Genomic DNA, 20,754 nt, shown 5'->3' on the forward strand with positions numbered 1-20,754 from the left:
ATTCAGCAAATAATTACCAAGTGCTAATAAAATGTCAGTCAGTTGGCTGGGCCTGAGGAGACAGTGTAGACCTAGATAGATTTGGAAGGATGGCTAGTAAGAAGGCAACTACAGGATAGAGTGGTGGAATGGTAAGAGGGAGAAAGTGCTATCAGGGAAGGCTTTCTGGAGGAGGTGACACCTTAGTGGGATATTTGAAGAACAGGTATGAATTAATGAGATGAAGGTGGGCAGGTAGGAGCAGCATAAATATATCTGATGGCCCAGAGGCACGGGAGTGCATGGCCCATTGACATTCAGCCTGGATGCTTCTGAGGGAGGGTGGAGGTGGATGGATGTCCAAGTTGAGGTTCAGTAGCTAAGCTGGGTCTTTGCAAGCCTCACTGAGGAATCTGACTTTATCCTCAGATCGGTGAGTAGTTATCAAGGGGTTTGAAGCCGGAGAGTAAGGTCATCAGGTTTGGTTCTAGGAGGATCCTGTAAGCAGTGGTTTGAAGGGCAGGGGGATGAGGCTGTGGCGGCCATCCGGGTGAGACTGGACGGTGGCCTGGGCAGGGGCAGTGCAGGAGGAGTTGGGAGAAGGGCTTCATTTGAGAAATAGGAGGAGGAGAAGGGATGCACGGTTGTGGGGGGGAGGGGCAGGGTGGGCGGTTCAGCTGGTGTCTGGGTGGGTGGTCCTGGAGAAGCATGGACTCGGGGGTGAACGTTCAGGACGTCTTCGCCGCCTCCTATGATGGGCATCTGCTCCGTGTGGAAGGGCTGAGTGCCAGGCGTTCCTGGGCCACTCGTAGGCTGCAGAGTCACTGGGCACCGTCGATAGTGTTGGACGTTACCACGTGGATGGTGAGATGGTGGCAGATTGAGGCAGATGAAACCGTTCAGGCCGCTGGACCCTGAGGAGCATCAGGGGTCGGGACTGAAGAGGGGAGACCTGCAGAGGGCGGGCCTGGGAGGAAGTGATCCATAAGAGCGGATGGAGGCTCTCCAGTCGGGATGTCTGTGGGCTTGAGGAGCACGCTCCAGCGGCGTGGTGGCTGGAGCCTGAGTGGGCAGGAGAGCTGAGGACACGACTGCAGAGGAGTGTGCCTGCCTGGGGCGCTTGGGGGCGGCCGGCTGCTGAAAGCAGAGGGGCCGAGCCGGCTCTGCCCGGGTTCCTGTGTGTCAGTTACTGGCCACTGCGTGACGAATCACATCAAAACCTGGTGGCCTAACACCATGCCTGTTATCTCAGTTTCTGTGGGTCAGGAATGCAGCTTTGCAAGGTTCTCCATCTCGGGCACCCTCCTGAGGCTGCTGCGAGTCAGGCTCAGGCACCTCCTGGCTCAGCCGTGGGGAGGGGACCAGCTTCCACGCATGCAGTGGCTGTGGGCAGGTCCCTCAGTGGCTCTTAGCTGGAGACCTTGTCACGTGGATCTCTCCGTGGGGCCGCTCAAATGGGGCAGATGGTTTTATCAAAGTGAGTGAGAGAGAGAGACAGATACGTACGTACACACCGAAAGAGAGGCAGAGGCCTTTAGTAACCTCATCACAGTCATGACATCCACGCCTGCTGTGTTTTATTGGCTTGGAAGCCCATCCTGAGGTCCAGCTGACGCCGACAGGGAGGGGATCACGCAGGTGGCCCGCAGTGGGGGGCATTGTGGGGGCCGCGGTGGTCTGTGTGTCCCAGTCTCTTGAGTTTTGTGACTCCCCTTTGGGGGGGGGGGTCCCAGGGACGTCACCTCCCTGAGGTGACACATTCTCTGCACGCTCCCTGCACACACCTTGATGATTGTGTAGGAAGTATGGTTCCCAGTCGGGGTCCTTGTAGGAAGGACCTGAATGTACAGACACTGAGATTGAAAGGGAGGTGCCCCTTGGAGGCAGAGATTACATCATGGAGAAAAATCTCGTTTAACATATCCTGCGTTGAGTGTGCTCACATTTCGGGGCGAGGGGAGGGGTTCCGCTTTCCTTCCTGAGGGACGGGTGGGGTCTGTCCTTGTCGTCGGGTGTGTGGATCCAAGCAGGTTGCCTGTCTGGTTCCGGGAAGGAACCTGCAGGGCGTGGCGGGAGGAAGCAGGTGTTCCCAGGCTGCTTGCCACCCGAGGATGACAGGGTGAGATGCTCCCTGGGCCTGGAGTCCTCCCACCTCAATTCTCCAAACCAGGGGTTTGGGTGCTTTGGGGCAAATACTCAACTCTCCCATTATACCATGGATAATAAAACTTTATTTTGCACAAACAGGCAGCAGGCCAGACCGGCCTTGGGGCTGTGGCTGCTGACTCCTGATCTATGGAATGAGGAAATAAAATGCCTCAGATGCTTTTGGCTGATGGTCATCGACACACATGTAGAGTTTTACGCTGCATTTTATCAGCCCTCTTAACATTCGCACACAGGGTTGGTGGAGATCGTCTGGACCCTCTTGCGAGGCTCTGGGGAGAGGTGGTTAGGTCTGTGCTTCCCTGACACAGCCGCTTCTGAGCTGTGGGACTGCAGACAAGTTGCTTAAGCTCTCTGTGTTTGTGTTAAAAGTCGAGCTGTTCTCTCTCCCCACGCCCCGTCTCCTCTCCCTCCCCCTCTCTTACTTCCTCTTGGCCCATGGTTTGAACTTTCTCTTGTTTTGGGAATCTGTGGAACTTCGAATTTCCTTGGTGAGGTTGTACTTCTGTCTTTGTCAAGAGTACCCGCATTTCTAAGCTGGAACCTTAGAAGCAGAGCCTGAGGATGGGATTCTGGTCAAGTGATTGACTGGAGCTGGCTGCGGGAGCGTGGCTGGCTCCCCGGAGAGGCCTGAAGGGCCATGGGCAGGACAGGGGAAGAAGCTCCCAGCTTGAAAAGCACCAGGATCGGATCCCCCACTGAGGCACAGGCCTGGCCTTCCGTGTTCTGGCATCAGCCTGTCGCTGGCTGGGGGTCAGCCTAAGTGGAACCTCATAGGCATTTTCTGGCAAGGTGACCCCCCATGCAGGAGACAGCCTTTGGGAGGGGTGCCCACATCCTGAGTGCTGGCAGCCCCCGCCTGCTCGGCCAGGGAGGGGGTACCTCGAGGGGCAGGGCTCCGTGACCTCCCCTCCCTGACACTGCACCTCTGCCCGCTGCACATCCCGCCAGGCTGCAGGGTGGGGGCCACCTGCCCACAGGAAGACCCTTTATTCTTGCACACTGTGCTTCTGGGGAAGGTGAGGCAGAGTCAGGTCCCTACACACAGAGGTATTTTTACTTGCAAATTTTGAACAACATAACAGTTTTTGCATGGGTTTTCGTGTGCAAAGTTAGATTTAAAAGAGTGACAAGTGCAGAAGAGCTGACAGTGGAACATTAGACATGACATTCATTTGCAATCCTGTCCTCCATTGTTTCTTAGTGGTGATGCTGTCTGTTGAAAAGTACAAAGGTCCAAAGAGACGTTGCAAGCATAGACTCTAAGAGTTTCAGAATACTGGAAGAGGGGAAGAAATGAAAGCGTCCAGCACTGACTCCAGATTTGGGTGGAAAACAGTTTGCCGCAGTTGTGCTCCCTTCTTTAGAGTAATTAAAACTCTTAAAAAAAGATGAGAAATCTAAGTCTATTTATCTAGGGTAGCACTGCTCCTTATTAAAGATGAAAGGATTGCCAACCTTCCCTAGCTTAAAAACTAAAAAAAAAAAAAAAAAAAAGCATTATGTATCTCGTATAGATTAAGTATGTGTGAGACTGTGAAAGTTGCTCCGTTGGGAAGCCCATTGATTTAGCATGCTTAGTCATTTCTGTCGTGTCCGACTCTTCACCACCCTATGGACTGTAGCCCACCAGGCTCCTCTGTCCATGGGATTCTCCAGGCAAGAATACAGGAGTGAGTTGCCATGCCCTCCTCCATGGGATCCTCCTGACCCAGGGATCAAACCCGTGTCTCTTATGTCTCCTGCAATGATACTAAAAACTAAAAAAAATATATATATATAAACTATATATACATGTTAAACCTTTGCTCCTTGCTGCAGGATCAGGGATGGCATGCTGGAGCATGGGAGAGGTCCTCCAGTGCCCGAGACGCAGCAGGAAGATCCCAGGTCCAGTGTCTGATGACCAGCACCCTGGACCAGAGGCTGTATCTTTCTGGAGTCTTGTGTGTATCAGTCATGTCTGTCTCTTTGTGACCTCATAGACTGTAGCCCTCCAGGCTCCTCTGTCCGTGGGATTCTCCAGGCAAGAATACTGGAGTGGGTTGCCATGTCCTTCTCCAGGGCATCTTCCCAACAGGGATCAAACTTGTGTCTCTTTCATCTCCTGCATTGACAAGCAGATTCTTTATCAGCTGAGCCACTAAGATTCCCCAGGGTCTCAACCTCTTAAGAAACCCGTGATTCTTGAGTCCAGCTATTCAGCTACGATTATCCCCAAACTTTCTGCCCCTGCAAGTATATTAGCTCTTCTTGTCCTTTGATTTTTCTCTCCGCTCTCTCACAAGGGACGTTTGCCCCTCTCCGCCCTCCCAAGGTGGAGGCTGTGTGCCAGCGTGGCTTGTGTCACCTCGCCTGGTCCTCAGAGCGACCAAGGCGTGCTGGAGCTGGTGAGAAGGCAGGCCCAGCTGATGTGCTCACCAGAACCCTGACCCTCACCCAGGCCTGCCTCCCACAAATGCCTGTCGATGCCCTGAGCCTTTCTGCAGTCAGCAACCTACCCAACCGCCCAAGACGGTCCTGAATGTGTAGGCGGGTGAGGAATGCTCACGTGATGGGCTCTGTTCTTGCAAACCCCCTCTCTTCCCAGGCCATCAGTGCGCCCCTGTTTTGTTCCAAAGGAGCAGGGCAGAGCTGGGACACGGATAGATCTCTCTGTGAGATGAGAGTGTGGGGTATCCAGTGTCCTTTTTGTGTAATAACTATAAATCCATGGTAGACAGGAGAGTGTAGCAGCTTGACGGATGTGGGAAGGATCTGGAGGGGAAATGTATTACTAGGGAATATTTCACCTAAAAAGGACTTGGTGACAAGGTTTGCTTATGACAGTCCTTGTGTGATATTGGATGTTATTTTGTGTGACTTTTGTTTTGACATCTTTCTGTCTGGTTTTATGAGAGCTATTCAGGGAGCAGCAGGTGGAGGGTGACCAGGGAGGAAGAGCAGTGTCCAGCTGCCCGGGGGAGCGGGGGTGGCACACGGTTAGAACGTCGCCCGGATGTTTTATAACAACACATGTGCCAGGGTCTGATGCCTGACTCCAAAGTGCCCTGTTCCCGTGCTTCTGTTGGGTTGACCAAGAAGTTCATTTGGGTCTTTCCATAAGATGTTACGGAAAACTTAAATGAACGTTTTGGCCAGTCCAACACATCTGTGCCTTCGAGCAGGCAGTTTCGCACATCTGTGCCTCAGTTTCTTTACCTGTGATATGGGAATGGTAGAACCACCCTTGTGTTGATGTTGCCATTGTTGGTGATGGTGGTTGATGGTGGTCCTGGTGGTGCTGGTGGTGATGGGGTGTTGATGTTGGAATTGTTGGTGATGACGATGGTTCATGGTGGTGCTGGTGAGCCCCCATCTTTCTCACTGGATGCCTTTGGGGCAAAGCCCTCATGGGAACTCTGAGTAGCCTGCACCTCATGTGTGGTTGGGATTTCTCCTAGGAAACTGCTGTGGTGGAGGAACTATTTTGGTGGAGGTGGGTGTTGTGGCTCCAGTGGTCAGCTGCGGTGTTATCTAGAGCCTGCTGTGGTGAGTGAGAGGCAACGACGGGGAATTGCAGGGAAATGAGTGTTTGCTGATGTCAAATGTGACGGAGCTATAAAAGTTAAAAATGAAACAAACAATGGAGAGGTGGTCAATTTTCGGTTCAGGGTTTTAAAGAAAACCACTGAGCGGATCCTGTGTGTTGAGCCTGGTGGTGGACGCGCTGCTGTGTGCATGTTCTGGGATGGAGCCGCTGCCTTTATCCCCTTCTGCTTTTGTCCTGTTCAGCAGCAGCTCTATAAGCAAGCAAATAGGTTTTTATAGCCTCTTGCTAAGTATTTCTCATCTCTTGCTAAGTATTTCTACCACGGTGCAAAAGCAATTTTATTATGTGAGGCTGTATTTTTATAGTCAATTGAAATGACTATTAAAATATAACACTGCAGTCAGGCTCACAGGCGCTCCGCTGGAGAAGCACTGCCCTTGCATAATGGGGCAGCCTCATCCTGGAAAGGGCACCCTGCTTGGGAGTTGGAGCCAGACTCACCGTCCTGAGACATGTACCCTGCACTTCACTTTTACTTACTTATTTTTAAAATTATGATAAAAGATGCATGCCACTAAATTGATGATCTTAGCCATCTCTGGGTGTCCAGTTCAGTGGCCTTAGGTCCATTCACACTGTTGTGCAACCATCACCTCTGTCCATCTCCAGAACCTTCTGGGTCTTCCCAAATTGAAATTTTGTATCCATGAAGCCGTGGCTCGCCTCCACCCCCAGCCCCTGGAAACCAGCATTCTGCTATCTTTCTGAGTGTGTCTATTCTGGTACGGCATATAAATGGGATCATAGAATATCTGTCCTTTTGTGACTGACTTATTTCACTTCCTGGGCTTCCCTGGTGGCTCAGACAGTAAAGATTCTGCCTGCAATGCAGGAGACCCAGGTTCCATCCCTGGGTTAGGAAGATCCCCTGGAGGAGGGAATGGCTACCCACTCCAGTATTCTTATCTGGAGAATCCCATGGACAGAGGAGCCTGGCGGGCTACAGTCCATGGAGTCGCAAAGAGTCGGACATGACTGAGCATGCACACATGTTTATTGCACTTAGCATGATGTCCTCAAGGTTCATTCATGCTGTCTCCTGTATCAGAATTCCCTTACTTTTTAAGGCTGAATCATGTTCCACTGTATGGATGGACCACATTTTGCTTGTCTAGTCATCCATTGATGGACAGTTGAGTTGCTTTGACCTCTTTTGTCTATTGTGGATAACACTGCTGTGAACACAGCTATACAAACACCTGTTCAAGTCCTTGTTTCAGTTCTTTTGGATATATACTCAGAAATGGAATTGCTGGGTCAGATATTCAGTTCAGTTCAGTCCCTCAGTCGTGTCTGACTCTGTGACCCCATGGACTGTAGCACGCCAGGCCTCCCTGTCCATCACCAATACCTGGAGTTTACTCAACCTCATGTCCATCGAGCCAGTGATGCCATCAAACCATCTCATCCTCTGTTGTCCCCTTCTCCTCCCTCCTTCAATTTTTCTCAGCATCAGGATCAGATATTAATCATATATTTGATTTTTTGAGGAACCGCCAAACCTTTCCATGGCAGCTGCCCCATTTTACATTCCCAACGGCAGTGCTCAGGGGTCCAGTTTCTCCACATCCTCACCAACGCTTGCCTTCTTAACAAAGCTGATAGCCAGGACTTCCCTGGTGGTCCAGTGGTTAATAATCTGAGCTTCTACTGCAGGGGGCACAGGTTCGATGCCTGGTCGGGAGACTAAGATCCCACATGCTACGAGATGAGGCCAAAAAAAAAAAAAGATGCTAGCCATTCTAATTGTCTTGAAATTTTTAATCATTTTTGAACAAGGGATTTCACACTTTTATTTGCATTGGGCCCTGAGAAGTGTGTAGCTGGTTCTACTGGGAGGGCACACTGCTTCATCCTTGCAGGGTGTTCTGTGAACTCACAATCATGGTCACAAGAGAGAGCGTCCGACCAGGCCCGGGCTTAGCAGCCTGGTGGGAGGGATGGAGGTTGTTACTGTCTGGGCCTAAAGGCAGCTCCTGGCCGGCCAGAGCGAAGCACTTGGAGCAGTGAATAGGCGGGCAGGGGAGACCCTCCCAGCTTGCGTGGGTCTGTTTACTGCCTCGTCTTGGATCTGCGTTCCTGCCCGCGTGTCCCCGTCACATGAGATCTGCGATCGCTTCCTGGGGTCTGCTTTGGGAAGGGTAGCCCAGCTGCAGGCACCCGCTCCGTGATCAGGCTGCCCGCTCCCTGTCTGCACACTGTCCATGGAAGGCAGATTTATCAAGTGATTAACTAAGGAAACATTTGTCTTGCGTCCTTGGGGGACTTTGCTCTCACGCTTGATGACTTTGGCGGGAGGAAGGCCTTTGGATCAGACTCTCCCACGTGCCCGAGAAAACAGACATGACAGGCTGGTGGCCTGGGTCTGGCCATCTCAGGACCCTGGGCTCCCTCCTTTGAGGCAGGGCTCGGACACATTCCGCTCAAGCCTCTTCTTCTTGACGAGGGTCCTGGAAAGGTGGGCCGGTGATGGGCTGGGTCTCCTGGGCTGCATCCTCTCCACACCCAGAGCCAAGCGAGACCTGCACAGTCTTGCCGCCCCTCAGAAGCCGTCCAGGTGGGTGGTTTGCTAACAGGGCTGAGTGTGTGCAGGTGCCCTGGGCGGGCTCACCGGCGCCATCTGTCCAAGTGAAACTGTGCTTATTCTGGGCCTATGGTCAGCTGTCCGGGGCGCGCCTCCCTGGTGATGCTGTCAGACTGAGATGTTAGAGTTTGTCTCTGCTATTTAAGACCCCGGTCTGGTCTTGAGTTTTCTAGTGGGAAATAGATGCAAATAAAACTGCAGTGTTTCCCAACAGATTTAGGATTCAAGTAATAGTTTTGCTCTCTTGAAAATCTGTATTGATCTGTTACACGATTCATCCAGTCCACACTGGTGTCACACGATTCGAGGCATCGTGAAGCAAGGATGCGTGGATGGAAAGATGCTGGGCGTGTGTGGCAGGAGTCTGGGAGTGGAGACGTAAAAGATGAACTACCACAGGGTCTTGTAGAAGAGCTGCTCGTGGACTGGGAGCCGGAGGGGCCCTTCTGCAGGCCCCACGTGATGGGCATTTATTGGGTACCATTTATTGGGTACCTGTTTCATGAGGAGCATGTCGTCCAGTGGGTAGCAGATGGGCAGTTTTCTGACGACACTTCATCAGTGTGGGCAGGGGGCGCTGATGTGCTCCAGTGAGGGTCGCTTACCCCTTCATTGGGTGGGAAGTGATGGGGAGTGTTCCTTACAGGTGTTAGATGACCTGGAGGAGCAAGGCTCCAGGTGAAGAAGGGGAATAAAGAGCATTCCAGACAGAATTAGGCTTTGGGACATAGTGCTGGAGTGGGGTGGGGACTACCCTACCCTATATAGAGTAAATCCTGAAGGAAATTGACCCTGAATAGTCATTGGAAGGGCTGATGCTGCAGCTGAAGCTCCAAGACTTTGGCCACCTCATGCGAAGAGGTGACTCATTGGAAAAGACCCTGATGCTGGGAAAGATTGAACGCAGGAGAAGCAGGCGGCAGAGGATGAGATGGTTAGATAGCATCACAGACTCGGTGGACATGAGTTTGAACAAACTCCGGTAGATAGTGGAGGACAGAGGAGCCTAGTATGCTGCAGTCCATGGAGTTGTAAAGAGTTGGACATGACTTAGCGACTAAGCAACAGCTATATATATATATATGTATATTTGTTTTTTGCCATGAAGAAAAACAAATTATCATCATTCTGCAGTGTTCCCACTGTCTTTCCCTTTATTCATCACCATTAATATCAGATTGGCTGATTTGAAAAGAAGAGAGTAGAAAGCATGACCCCATTCTATAGAACAGGTCAAAGTTTAAGCCCAGTAAGAGGAACTGGGGCTTGTGACAAAGAGGTGTTACTGTTGAGAATCACAAATAGGCTCAAGCCCAATTCTCTCACCTCTCTCCTTTCCTTCAGAGGTGTACTCAGTGGTGGGGCACTGGCTCATTTCTGCCTCAAGTCCTCAGGCCTGTGGGTGTTTTCAGAGCCTACTTTAGGTGGAACCAGTCTGACCGCTGATGGGGAGTTGGGAGCCCTGACCAGGCCCGTAGCAGAGATGGTGGGCCTTAGAGGGTTCCCAGTGGCCGGTCTTCCTCAGGAGGGTTCTCACTGGACCCGCCGCCCCTGGTATCCTGTGCCCTGGGTGCACGTCCCACATGGCGGGTGGGTGCCATCTGTGGGGAACCTCAGGGGACTGGCAGTGCTGGGGTTTGCCCAGTCCTCTGGGGCGAGGTCACTGTAAAGTGTCCGTGGCTGGGTGGGGCTTGGGGATGGGGTAGGCGCCAGGTTGTTTCACTGGCATGTATTTCCCCAAATTCCAATCACTTTTCTGCCTGAAGCAGGATGATTAAAGAGATTAGATCTCTCCCCATATCTCTTCTCTGCATCTCTTTCTCGCCGAGCAAAATTGAATGCAGAAACAGATAATTTTCAGGTCAGCTCAGTCTCTTCTGATTTGTGGGTGGATTTGCAAAGACCATCCATAATGAAGTCAGTGGTTTTCTCTCCTGGCACTGACTTTATGAAAGACAAAAGTGTCGAAAAGTGGACTCATTTTTCCTGTCACAGAGGAGCAATAAAGCCAGACCCATGCACAACCCAGCGTATTTCCTAAGACAGCCGGCATGTTTGGGCCACTGCAGCCCTCTGAATGAGATGGAAATGAGATAGTGGCTGCCTAGTTGTGGATAAGGCGTACAAGGATACTTTATTCTAAAGAAAGATATTAAAATATCTTTGAATTGTGTCTGTCACTTCAGTGAGAATGTGATAGAAGACTCCTTTATGTATTTCTTTTCACAATCTTATCTTGACCATCCTGCACACCTCTTTCCATCTGAAAGGCAGAAAGAAATAATGAACAACCAAAGACAATTCCCTTTGTCTCACGAGGCCCCTGCCCACCACTTTAATTATTTAGATGAGTTCCTTGAGTCTGATATTCAAACATTGCATGAAGTCTTGCTGCAGGGAACTTTATTGGCAGGGAAACAGGATCCATTCCTATAAAAGAAAGATACAAACCCCAAAGAAGTAAGTTCATGACTTTGAAAGTGGTATCTGTTTTAGAAACATGGGTTCTATCAGACCCACACTCACAAATGCAGTTGGAAGTATTTTTGAACCTTGAGCTCATCACCCCTCGTTTTCCTTTATTTCTCTTTCTGGTTTGAACCTTGTGTTTTTGAACCAGGTCAGGGAAGCTGCTACACCCACGGGGAGTTTGCTTCATAGCTCACAGAAATGAGAGATGCTGGGTCCTCATTCACTTGATCAGTTTTTGTTTCTATTCACTTCATTTTTTTTATTATTATGGTAAAACAGACATAAGTTTACCATCTTTAGTTGTACAGTGCGTGGCATTAAGCACGGTCACAGGTTGTGCAGGCATCACCCTGCGCATCTCCAGAATGCATTCATCTTCCCCAGCTGAAGCCCTTCCACCCATCAAACACTCACTTCCTTTCCCCTCCCCCTCGGTTCTTGGCGACCATCATTCTTCTTTCTGTCTCTATGAATTTTAACCATTCTAGGGACATCACTGGAGAAGAATTATAGCATATCTGATCTTTTGTGTCTGGCTTACTTCCCTTAGCATAATGTCTTCAAGGTATTATGTCAGCACGCCTCTCCTTTTTTAAGGCTGCGTGATATTCCACTGTATGCATAGGCCACATTTTGCTTATCCATTCTTCTGTTGCCAGAGTCTTCGGTTGCTTCCACATTTTAGCTGCTGTGAATAATGGCTGCACACATATCTGTTCAAGGCCCTGCTTTCAGTTTTTTTTTTTTTTTTTAATTTATACCCAGAGGTGTAATTGTTGGATCACATGGTAATTCTAAGTTTAACGTTTTAAAGAACCATTAAACTGTTTTACACAGTGGCTGAACCATTTTACATTCCCACGAGCAATACTATAATTTTTCCATGTCTTTACCAACACTTTTTATTTTCTGTTAAAAAAAAATAGCCATCCTGGTGCATGCGAAGTGATAGCTCATTGTAGGTTTTGATTTGACTAGCGATGCTGAGCATCTTTTCACGTGCTTATTGGCCCTTTGTGTACCTTTGGAGAAATGTTTATTCGAGTACTTTGACCACTTTTAGACTCTATTGTTTGCTTTTTATTATTGAATTATAGGAATTCCTTATATATTTTGGTTATCAATTCCTTATCAGATACAGGATTTGTATATACTTTTCTCCCCTTCTGTGGGTTGCCTTTTCAGTCTTTCCATAGTTTCCTTTGGGTGCACAGACGGTTTTAATTTTGATGAAGGCTACATCTGTTTTTCTGTCATTGTTGTTGCCGGTGCTTTTGGTGTCATATCCAAGAAATATTTGCCTGATCCAGTGCCATAAAGTTTTGCTCCTATGTTTTCTTCTAGGAGCTTTGTAGTTTTAGCTTTCATGTTTAGGTTTTCTATCCACTTTTAGTTACTTTTTATGATTGTTTCCTCATCTTTTTGCGTGCAGGTACCCAGTTTTCCCAACATCTTTGTTGAAAAGATAGTCTTCTCCCTTGAATGATTTAGACATTCCCATCAAAACAATTCAACCATATATATGAGAGTTTATTTATGGGCTCTCTGTTAATATTGCATTAGTCTATATGTCTGTGACCACACTGTTTTGATTACCAGAGCTTTATAGTAAGTGTTGAAATCAGGAAGTGTGACGCTTCCAACTGTATGCTTTTTAAATATTGTCTTGACTATTAGGGCTCCTGTGGGATGGATTTTTCTATTTCTGCAAAAATGTCATTGCAATTTTAATGAGAATTGCACTGAATCTGTAGATCTCTTTGGGTTGAGCTGCTATCTTAACAATATGAAGTTTTCCAGTCCATGAACGTGAGATGACTTTCTGTGTATTTACGTCTTTTAATTTCTTTCAGCACGTTCTGTAGTTTTCAGTGTGTGAGCGTGTTGCCTTCTCTGTGAAGTTTGTTCCTAAGTATTTTATTTTATTTTATATCTTTAAAGAGACAACAGTTGTAGCAGCATCCTTCGGAACAGGCTCTAATATTCTTCCATCCTCCTTTCCTTTTTTCTGTCTGGGTTCCCCTCTGCTCCTCCCATCCACTTTAGAGTTTCTGCTGTGTGCCAAGTAGTTAGGTGCTGGGCACAAGTAAAGTCGATGCTGAAGACACTGCTCTGAGTCATCATGGATCAGGGCTCTGGGAGGCTCTAACCTGGCCTGAGTCATCTGCCCCCAAATCAGAGAGGTGGAAGGACCGGGCTCTGGGTCATAGAAACTGGCAACCGAGTGGGTGCCAGTCTCTTTTGTGACAGTAAGATTTAGGCAACCCAGCCCCCAGCTCTGATATAGGGTGGGGGTGGGGAGCTGTTCTCTGCCCAGAGTCAAGTTCAGAGGACGTACATAAATGATTTGATTCTTTCTGCACTGCTCTTCCTGAATGGGTCCAGCATGTTCCTTAGAGACCAGGCTGCATGGACTTCCTGGGGCAGCATTAGCCCCGGCCCACTGCTGGACCACAGCAGGAGCTGGACAGAGTCTGGGAAACAGAGTATGGCTGGGGTTGGCAGGGACTAGATGACCATGTGATGAGCTATGAAACCAAAGGACAGCAGGCAGCCAGCCGTTTAGAAGGAAGCTCTGCAGGGGCCACAGCCAGGACCTGGGCCCCGGACCCTTAAGGACATGGTCTGAATTTTCCCCAGCCCTGAGAACCGAAAAGATGCATGCTGTTGAAATTTTTTTTTTTAACCACTGATGGCAGGACAAAGGGAATGAGATCACAAACAGAGCAATTAATTTTCACAAATTGACTTTCTGAAAGAATTAACTTTTAAATTGCTCCTTGAAATGCTGAAGTCATGTTTCAAGGGGACAGTGTGTGAAAGAGAGAGAGAAGCTCAGAGCTGAGCAGATTTTGAAAAGTGATGTGTGGTCAAGCCCATGTCTTTGGTGCATTAAGGCGGCTTTGAACCCGAGCACTGATGGTTGATTATCTCATTAGGTGGAAGAGACCCAAAGCAGAGCCCGGAAAGCTAATATTGTGTCTTTCTTTCTTATTGATTGAATCCGTCTGGGACTCCTGGATCTGTCTGTAGAGGTCAAGATTATTTTGAAGAGGAACACATGATACAGTGTTTGCTTTCTCTCTTGTTGCAAACCTCACAAGAAAGAATACTTTGTGGTCTGGTTAAATTCAGTGAGTTTTTATTGAGTGCCTCCAAGGCATGGTGTTAGCTACTGTGGGAAATCCAATGATGAGCAAATGTGTACGTCCCCAAGGAGTTCGGTCTGGAGGAGAAGACAGATAGATAGATAAGTAACCCTCCAAACGTGTGGGCTGTCACAGAGTTTATAGGGCAGTTGGGAAGCAAGCAATTAATTCAGGTGTACATGTACCTTTCTTTGTGTGTGTGTGTGTGGTTCAGGGGGAACAGTCAGAATCCAGCAAGGGCGGCGCTTGTAGACAAGTGAGGTCTTCAGAGGCAGAGCGGGACGTGGCATTCCCAGTGGGAGGAGCAGGCCTGGGGTGGGAGGAGGTGGAACTGGAGGAGGGTGAGTAGGGGAGAAGGGGATTGGAAAGATGGACTGAAGTCATGTCCCACTGGGCTTTGGATGCTCTGCTGGAGGATTAGCCATGATTCAGGAAGCCAAGATAAATCGTGTAGTGTTTTAGAGTAAGATTTAAGTAAGGTAACTTTGGTGATGGAGAGAAGAAAAGATTTTATATAGGAAACCTGCTGAAATGTTATTTTTCATATCAGTGAGAGATGTTGAAGGCTTGGGTCAGGAAGAATGGGGTGGTGGGGACACCCCAGGGTCTCAGGGCTGCTGTCCATCACTGTGCCTCCTTGAGCAAGTCATGACTCCTCTGGACGGCTCTGTGTTTTCATCTGTTAAATGGGTGGATGGACTGTAGTATTTTTTTTTTTTTTTCCACTCTAACTAAGATCATGGCATCCGGTCCTATCACTTCATCACAAATAGATGGGGGAAAAGTGGAAGCAGTGGCAGATTTTATTTTCTTGGGCTCCAAAATCACTGTGGATGGTGACTGCAGCCATGAGATTAAAAGACGCTTACTCCTTGGAAGGAAAGCTCTGACAAACCTAGACACCATATTAAAAAGCAGAGGCATCACTGTGCTGACAAAGGTCTACCTAGTCAAAGCTATGGTTTTTCATGTATGTATGTATATATACATTCCAGTCATGTGTGGATGTGAAAGTTGGACCATAAGGAAAGCTGAGCGCCAAAGAATTGATGCTTTTCAATTGTGGTGGTGGAGAAGACTCTTGAGAGTTCCTTGGACAGCGAGATCAAACCAGTCAATCCTAAAGGAAATCAATCCTGAATATTCATTGGAAGGACTGGTGCTGAAGCTAAAGCTCCAATACCTGGAGCTACCTGATGCAAAGAGCTGACTCATTGGAAAAGACCCTGATGCTGGGAAAGATGGAAGGCAGGAAGAGAACGGGGTGATAGAGGATGAGATGGTTGGATGGCATCACTGACTCAATAGACATGATTTTGAGCAAACTCTGGGAGATAAGGAAGGATGGATTCCTGGCGTGCTGCAGTCCATGGAGTCTCCCAGAGTCAGACATGACTGAATGACTGAACCATAATAACAAATGTCAGAATAGTCAAATAGTTTTTTTGTGGTTGTTTTTCCCTGAATAGGATTTGAATTTCACTGAATTCTTTTTCTATGCCAGATGAGGCGATCATGTGATTGTTTACTATTTACTGTTGTTAATGTGGTGAATTAATTGATTGGTTTTTGGATGTTAAACCAGTCTTGCATTTCTGGAATTACCCCAGCTTGGGTTATTCTGTGTAAGAAATGTGAAATCCACTAGCCTGATGTTTTAGACTCTGGTGGACTTGAGGAATGCCTGGACATGTTTGCCTGTCATTGATGCAGGCTGGATGTTGGAATTTTCAGGGAGCCATCAGGAGGGCAACATGAGGCTCAGAGAGGGGTAGGGTTGAGGAAGAGACCCTGCAGGGGTTTGGCATTTCTGGCCCCTCATCCAGGTGGGCCTCTGGCTGCTCATGTATGGGCCGATTCTGAGCTGCTATAAACCCTGATGAGGGAAATGGGGAAAATTCTAGCTCCATCTTCTAGGACTGTTGGGAGGGTTGAATTAGCTGCACATGTGACTTGGGCTTCCCAGGTGGGAAGCTCTTAGCCCACTGGCCAGCCCAGAGAGTATCCTCACCATCATTACCATCACCATCACCCTCACCATCACCACCGTCAGCTTCGTCACCCTCACCACCACCACCGTCAGCTTTGTCACCCTCACCACCACCACCGTCAGCTTCATCACCGTCACCACCACCACCGTCAGCTTCGTCACCCTCACCACCACCACCGTCAGCTTCGTCACCCTCACCACCACCACCGTCAGCTTCGTCACCGTCACCACCACCACCGTCAGCTTCGTCACCCTCACCACCACCACCGTCAGCTTCGTCACCGTCACCACCACCACCGTCAGCTTCGTCACCCTCACCACCACCACCGTCAGCTTCGTCACCCTCACCACCACCACCCTCCGCTTCGTCACCCTCACCACCACCACCGTCCGCTTCGTCACCCTCACCACCACCACCGTCAGCTTCATCATCGTCACCACCATCACCGTCATCACCACCTTCATCTCCCGTATCATCACCATCAGTGTTATTAAAAGTCTTGATGTGAATAGCAGCCCTCCTGTCTGATTTATGAACCACAGTTCTTTCCTTCTGTTCCCAGGCAGCCTTTTTTTAGGTTGATCAGGAGACTGAGCAGAGATGACTTTGGCTTTTCAACATCTCTGATGCATATAAGCTGTGTGGAGCATGGACCATGGTGCTCATTTTTTATTTTGGAAGAAAAGACCCATGCGCTTCCTCACTCTGGGCTGCTGCTGCCTCTTTTGAGAGAAAAAAACAAAAAAAACAAAATCCCTCCCCTTTCCCAAAAGAAAACAAACCTGTGTCCTGAGAAAGGAGCTTCGAGTTGGGTCCATCTCCACCTCCGTTTCCCATTTCACTTTTCACACAAATATCAAGTTAAGCTGCTACGCTGGGCTCTGTGGTCCAGGATTGAGAAATTCACGTGAAGGTCCATTTATACCCAGTGACACCCATCTCAAGTCAGGCTATTAAAAAAGGTAAATGTCTTTGAGGAGGGGGAATCGATTAAGTGTACGCCCACCAGCCAGAGGGAGGCGATGGCCGCTCTCTCCGAAGCTGTGAATGGAGGCGTGATTACCCTGTTGTCTTGTGGGGGTGTTCCCGCCTCTTAACAGACCAGAGAGATAAAGAAGACAGATGTCAGGAAGGCCGCCGTCTCTGTGCTCGTGTCGTGTAAAGACATTTGAAAACCCAGGTGCCATCCATCATCAGTGTCCTTCGTAAAGGAGAAGATGCCTCTGGTCTTTCTCGTCTCGGCTGTTACCCGCCTCTTCCAAAAGAGGGGCAGATTTGAAAGGTCAGGTGATCAGAGTAGGGCATAGTCTTTTACATTGAATACCTTTGGGTTTATTTATGAAAAAATTCACTGCGTTGTTCTCATTTTTGTATCACCCAGGAATTGGGGACCCTCAGCCCGCAGACTCATCCATTTCAGATGCTTGCACTTGGGGGCCCTGCTCAGCAGTGAATGAATCACGCACAAAAGACCACCTTTAAATAGTTTTCCGCGTGTCTCCTTGTATGGCTTTCCTTTTGTTGCTGTAGCAAATTACAAAATAAGGGGTCTAAAACAATGCAGATGTATAACCCTACAGTTCTGGACGGTGAAAAGGATCAAGGTTGCGGCAGGCAAGCCTGTGTTCCTGCTGGCGGCTCCGGGGAGGGTCGTTTCCTCGCCTTCTCCCGTGTCTCGAGGCGCCAGTATTCCTTGCTTCGCGGCCCCTGCCTTGTTCCACTTGGACCTGTGCTTCCGTGGTCATGTCTCGTGTGACTCTCCAGTCTCCCTCTCATGGAACCTTGGGATTACCCTGGGCCCCCCGGATAACCTCGGACCAGCACCCCCATCTCTAGATCTCTAAGTGCATCTCATTGGCCACGGGCCCGTTTGCCTTACAGGCTTCTGGATTCTGTGAACGTCTCTGGGGCCATTCTTCTGTCTGTCACATTTTCCCCGCCCTCCTGCTTCCTTGTTCAACACTGTATCAACATATAGTCAAGTCTTTTGATTTGCCTTTAAACGTGGGATTGTTGAGGCTGTGGGCAGGGCGGCCAGTGTTGTGGTTCAGGCTCTGCTGTGTCATTTGAGGCCACATGGCATAAACCCTCTGAGGCCCCCTTCCCCTTCATCTGTGAAGTTGTGGTCTTTAATGCTCATTTCATAATCAGGAAGATCCCCTGGAGGAGGAAATGGCAACCCTCTCCAGTATTCTTGCCTGGAAAATCCCATGGACAGAGGAGCCTGGTGGGTTGCGGTTCATGGGCTCACAAAGAGTTGGACACGACTGAGTGACTCACACTTTCATAGTTAATTGTGGAATGTCTCTAACCTTTGTTTTTAAGGTTGTGAATCAGTTGAGTTTATTTCTTTAAATCTCCGCTGTGCGTGCATGCTCAGTTGTGTCTGACTCTTTGTGACCCTCCACTACTTTTATTTATTTATTTTTTAAATATTTATTTATTTGCGTGCACCAGGTCTTAGTTGCAGCATGTGGGATCTAGTTCCCTGACCAGGGATTGAACCTGGGACCCCTGCATTGGGAACGCAGAATCTTAGCCACTGGATCACCAGGGGAGTCTCAGAATTGTTTCTATTCGTGTATGAGCTTTTCACAACTGCCTTTCTGCCTACTTCAGAGATGGAGAGGCCACTACTTAAAGGTTATTGTGTGTGGGCCTTACAAATTCACATAGACCTGAATGTATTTACAGTGGACGTGTTCATTTTCTTTTATTTGTATTGTTTTTGACATGTTTATTTTTTTTTTCTGCATCAGTAATAGAATAGGCGTGCTGGCAGGGATGCTGTTAAGAATGGTGATAAATGCATTTATGGTTTCTAAAGGCTTTGGAAGTAGTTTTTCGGGGCTGGGAGAGGCTGGCATATGTTCTGAGCTTCCTTTCTCTAATGCAGTTATTTCTTGTTAAAGATTCACCATAAAATGCTTAATAAACTTAATAACTTCTAATAACCATTAATGTCAGTTGAGGCCATTTAAATTTTATGAATTTGGGTGAAAATATAGGAAAATACCTGGGAAAATAGAATTTTCTACGTATGTATGGTTACTGATGTTTTATAATTTTCGTGTTCGTGTGATAACCTGCTCATTTTGGATTTTTAAAAAAGGATTCTGGTAGTAAGAGAAATCTTCATAGCAGTAAAAACAAAATACCCCCAAACACAATAAAAAGATTTACAATTTACTGAGTGTTTACAGCTTTCCTGGTGCCTCAGATGGTGAAGAATCTGCCTGCAAGGCAGGGGATACAGGTTTGATCCGTGGGTTGGGAAGATTCCCTGGAAAAGGAAATGGTACCGCACTCTAGTATCTTTGCCTGGAGAATCCCATGGACAGTGGAGCCTCGTGGGCTACAGTCTATGAGGTTGCAAAGAGTCAGACACAACTGAGTGACTAAGCATGATTGTTTACTGGGGGCAACCCATTGCATCAAATCAACAGAGCCGTAGGCAGCATTATTTTCTTTAAGACACAAAGTACTCATGCGCTCCTATGAGGTAGAAATCAGTCTCCTTATTTTACAACTGGGGAAGCTGAAGAGGGAGAGGTAGATCATTTGCTGGAGGCCACTCAGGTCTACAGGGATGGAGGTGGTACCTTGCCTATTCTCTCTGCTTCCAGAGACCACAAACACATTGAATAGCTTGGTTATGGAGCTGCAACAGGAAGTGTGCTGTGGTGCTGGGTATTTTTGCAGAAAGGGGTTCAAAGAGCCAACACATACTTGGAGTTGGCCCTCTGAAAGAGGGGACATTGCTGGGAAGACCCCGTTGGTGGGGGAAGACTAAGGAGGGACACACAGGGATGGGCAGATTCTTTCAGGGAGAAATAGGGACAGGGACCAGGAGCGGATGGTTGGAAGGAAGGCCAGGTGGTCGGTCAGATGGTGGAGGGCCCCCCATGCTTGCATGAGAAGTTTGCACGCCATGTGATCAGGGAGAATTCCAGCGATGGACCTGTTAACAGTGCCTGTAAAGGACGGTCTAGTCCAGCAGGGTGTTCAGGATGGATGGGTGAGAGTTTGATCCTGCTTGAGGAAATGTTTTGATGAGTTTTATTTACCTCAAGTCTGAAAAATCTTTTAAGGTAGAATCCATTGGGAAGGAATAACATCACTGTAATTTTTTAAAGTGAGAGTGGGCTAACTGAATATTTGGTAGTTTTCACTGTGGTATTTCCCTTTATCAACATTCTTGAGCAAAAGCATGGCCTGAATTTAATGGAATGACTTTTGCATGCTCAGCTAGGAGGAACAGAACTGCTTTATGTCAGATAAATGTTTGGGATTTCAGACATGTGTTGTGTACTGTCAATTTGAAGGATTTCTTCTTAACATAAGACATATTTTTGCCTATTTGATTGTAATGTAGTTTTTTTTGGACTTAATAGCATCTTTGGCTCTATGATACTTTTAAAATCAATTTGATTTTCAAGGAATACTCAGTCCATGTGTCATTGACTATAGACAGGAAAAAGTCATCTAGTGGAAAAGTCTGTGAAAGGAAATATATGATAGTATATGAAGTGACAATTGAAATGTTGTTGACAATAGCTTCAGTTTTCTTCCTATTGTAAACGTTACTCTGCTGTGACAAGAAATGAGGTTCTCATCCGTGGAACAATGTGCGTGCACCTTGAAAACACTGTGCTAAGTAGAAGAAGCCACAGGCTTCCCTGGTAGCTCAGCTGGTAAAGTATCCGCCTGCCATGCAGGAGACCCCGGTTCGATTCCTGGGTCAGGAAGATCTGTTCGAGAAGGGAAAGGCTACCCACTCCAGTATTCTTGGGTTTCCCTGGTGGCTCAGACGGTAAAGAA

General features: G+C 48.1%; 1 protein-coding gene across 2 annotated transcripts in view; it reads left to right on the plus strand.

Moving 5' to 3' along the window:
* Positions 1-20,754, plus strand: part of DOCK1 (dedicator of cytokinesis 1) — a 544,913-nt gene that overhangs the window by 36,284 nt on the left and 487,875 nt on the right. The gene's annotated exons all lie outside the window — the stretch shown is intronic.

The sequence above is a fragment of the Dama dama genome, chromosome 15 (assembly GCF_033118175.1).
Source record: "Dama dama isolate Ldn47 chromosome 15, ASM3311817v1, whole genome shotgun sequence".
Taxonomy (NCBI): domain Eukaryota; kingdom Metazoa; phylum Chordata; class Mammalia; order Artiodactyla; family Cervidae; genus Dama; species Dama dama.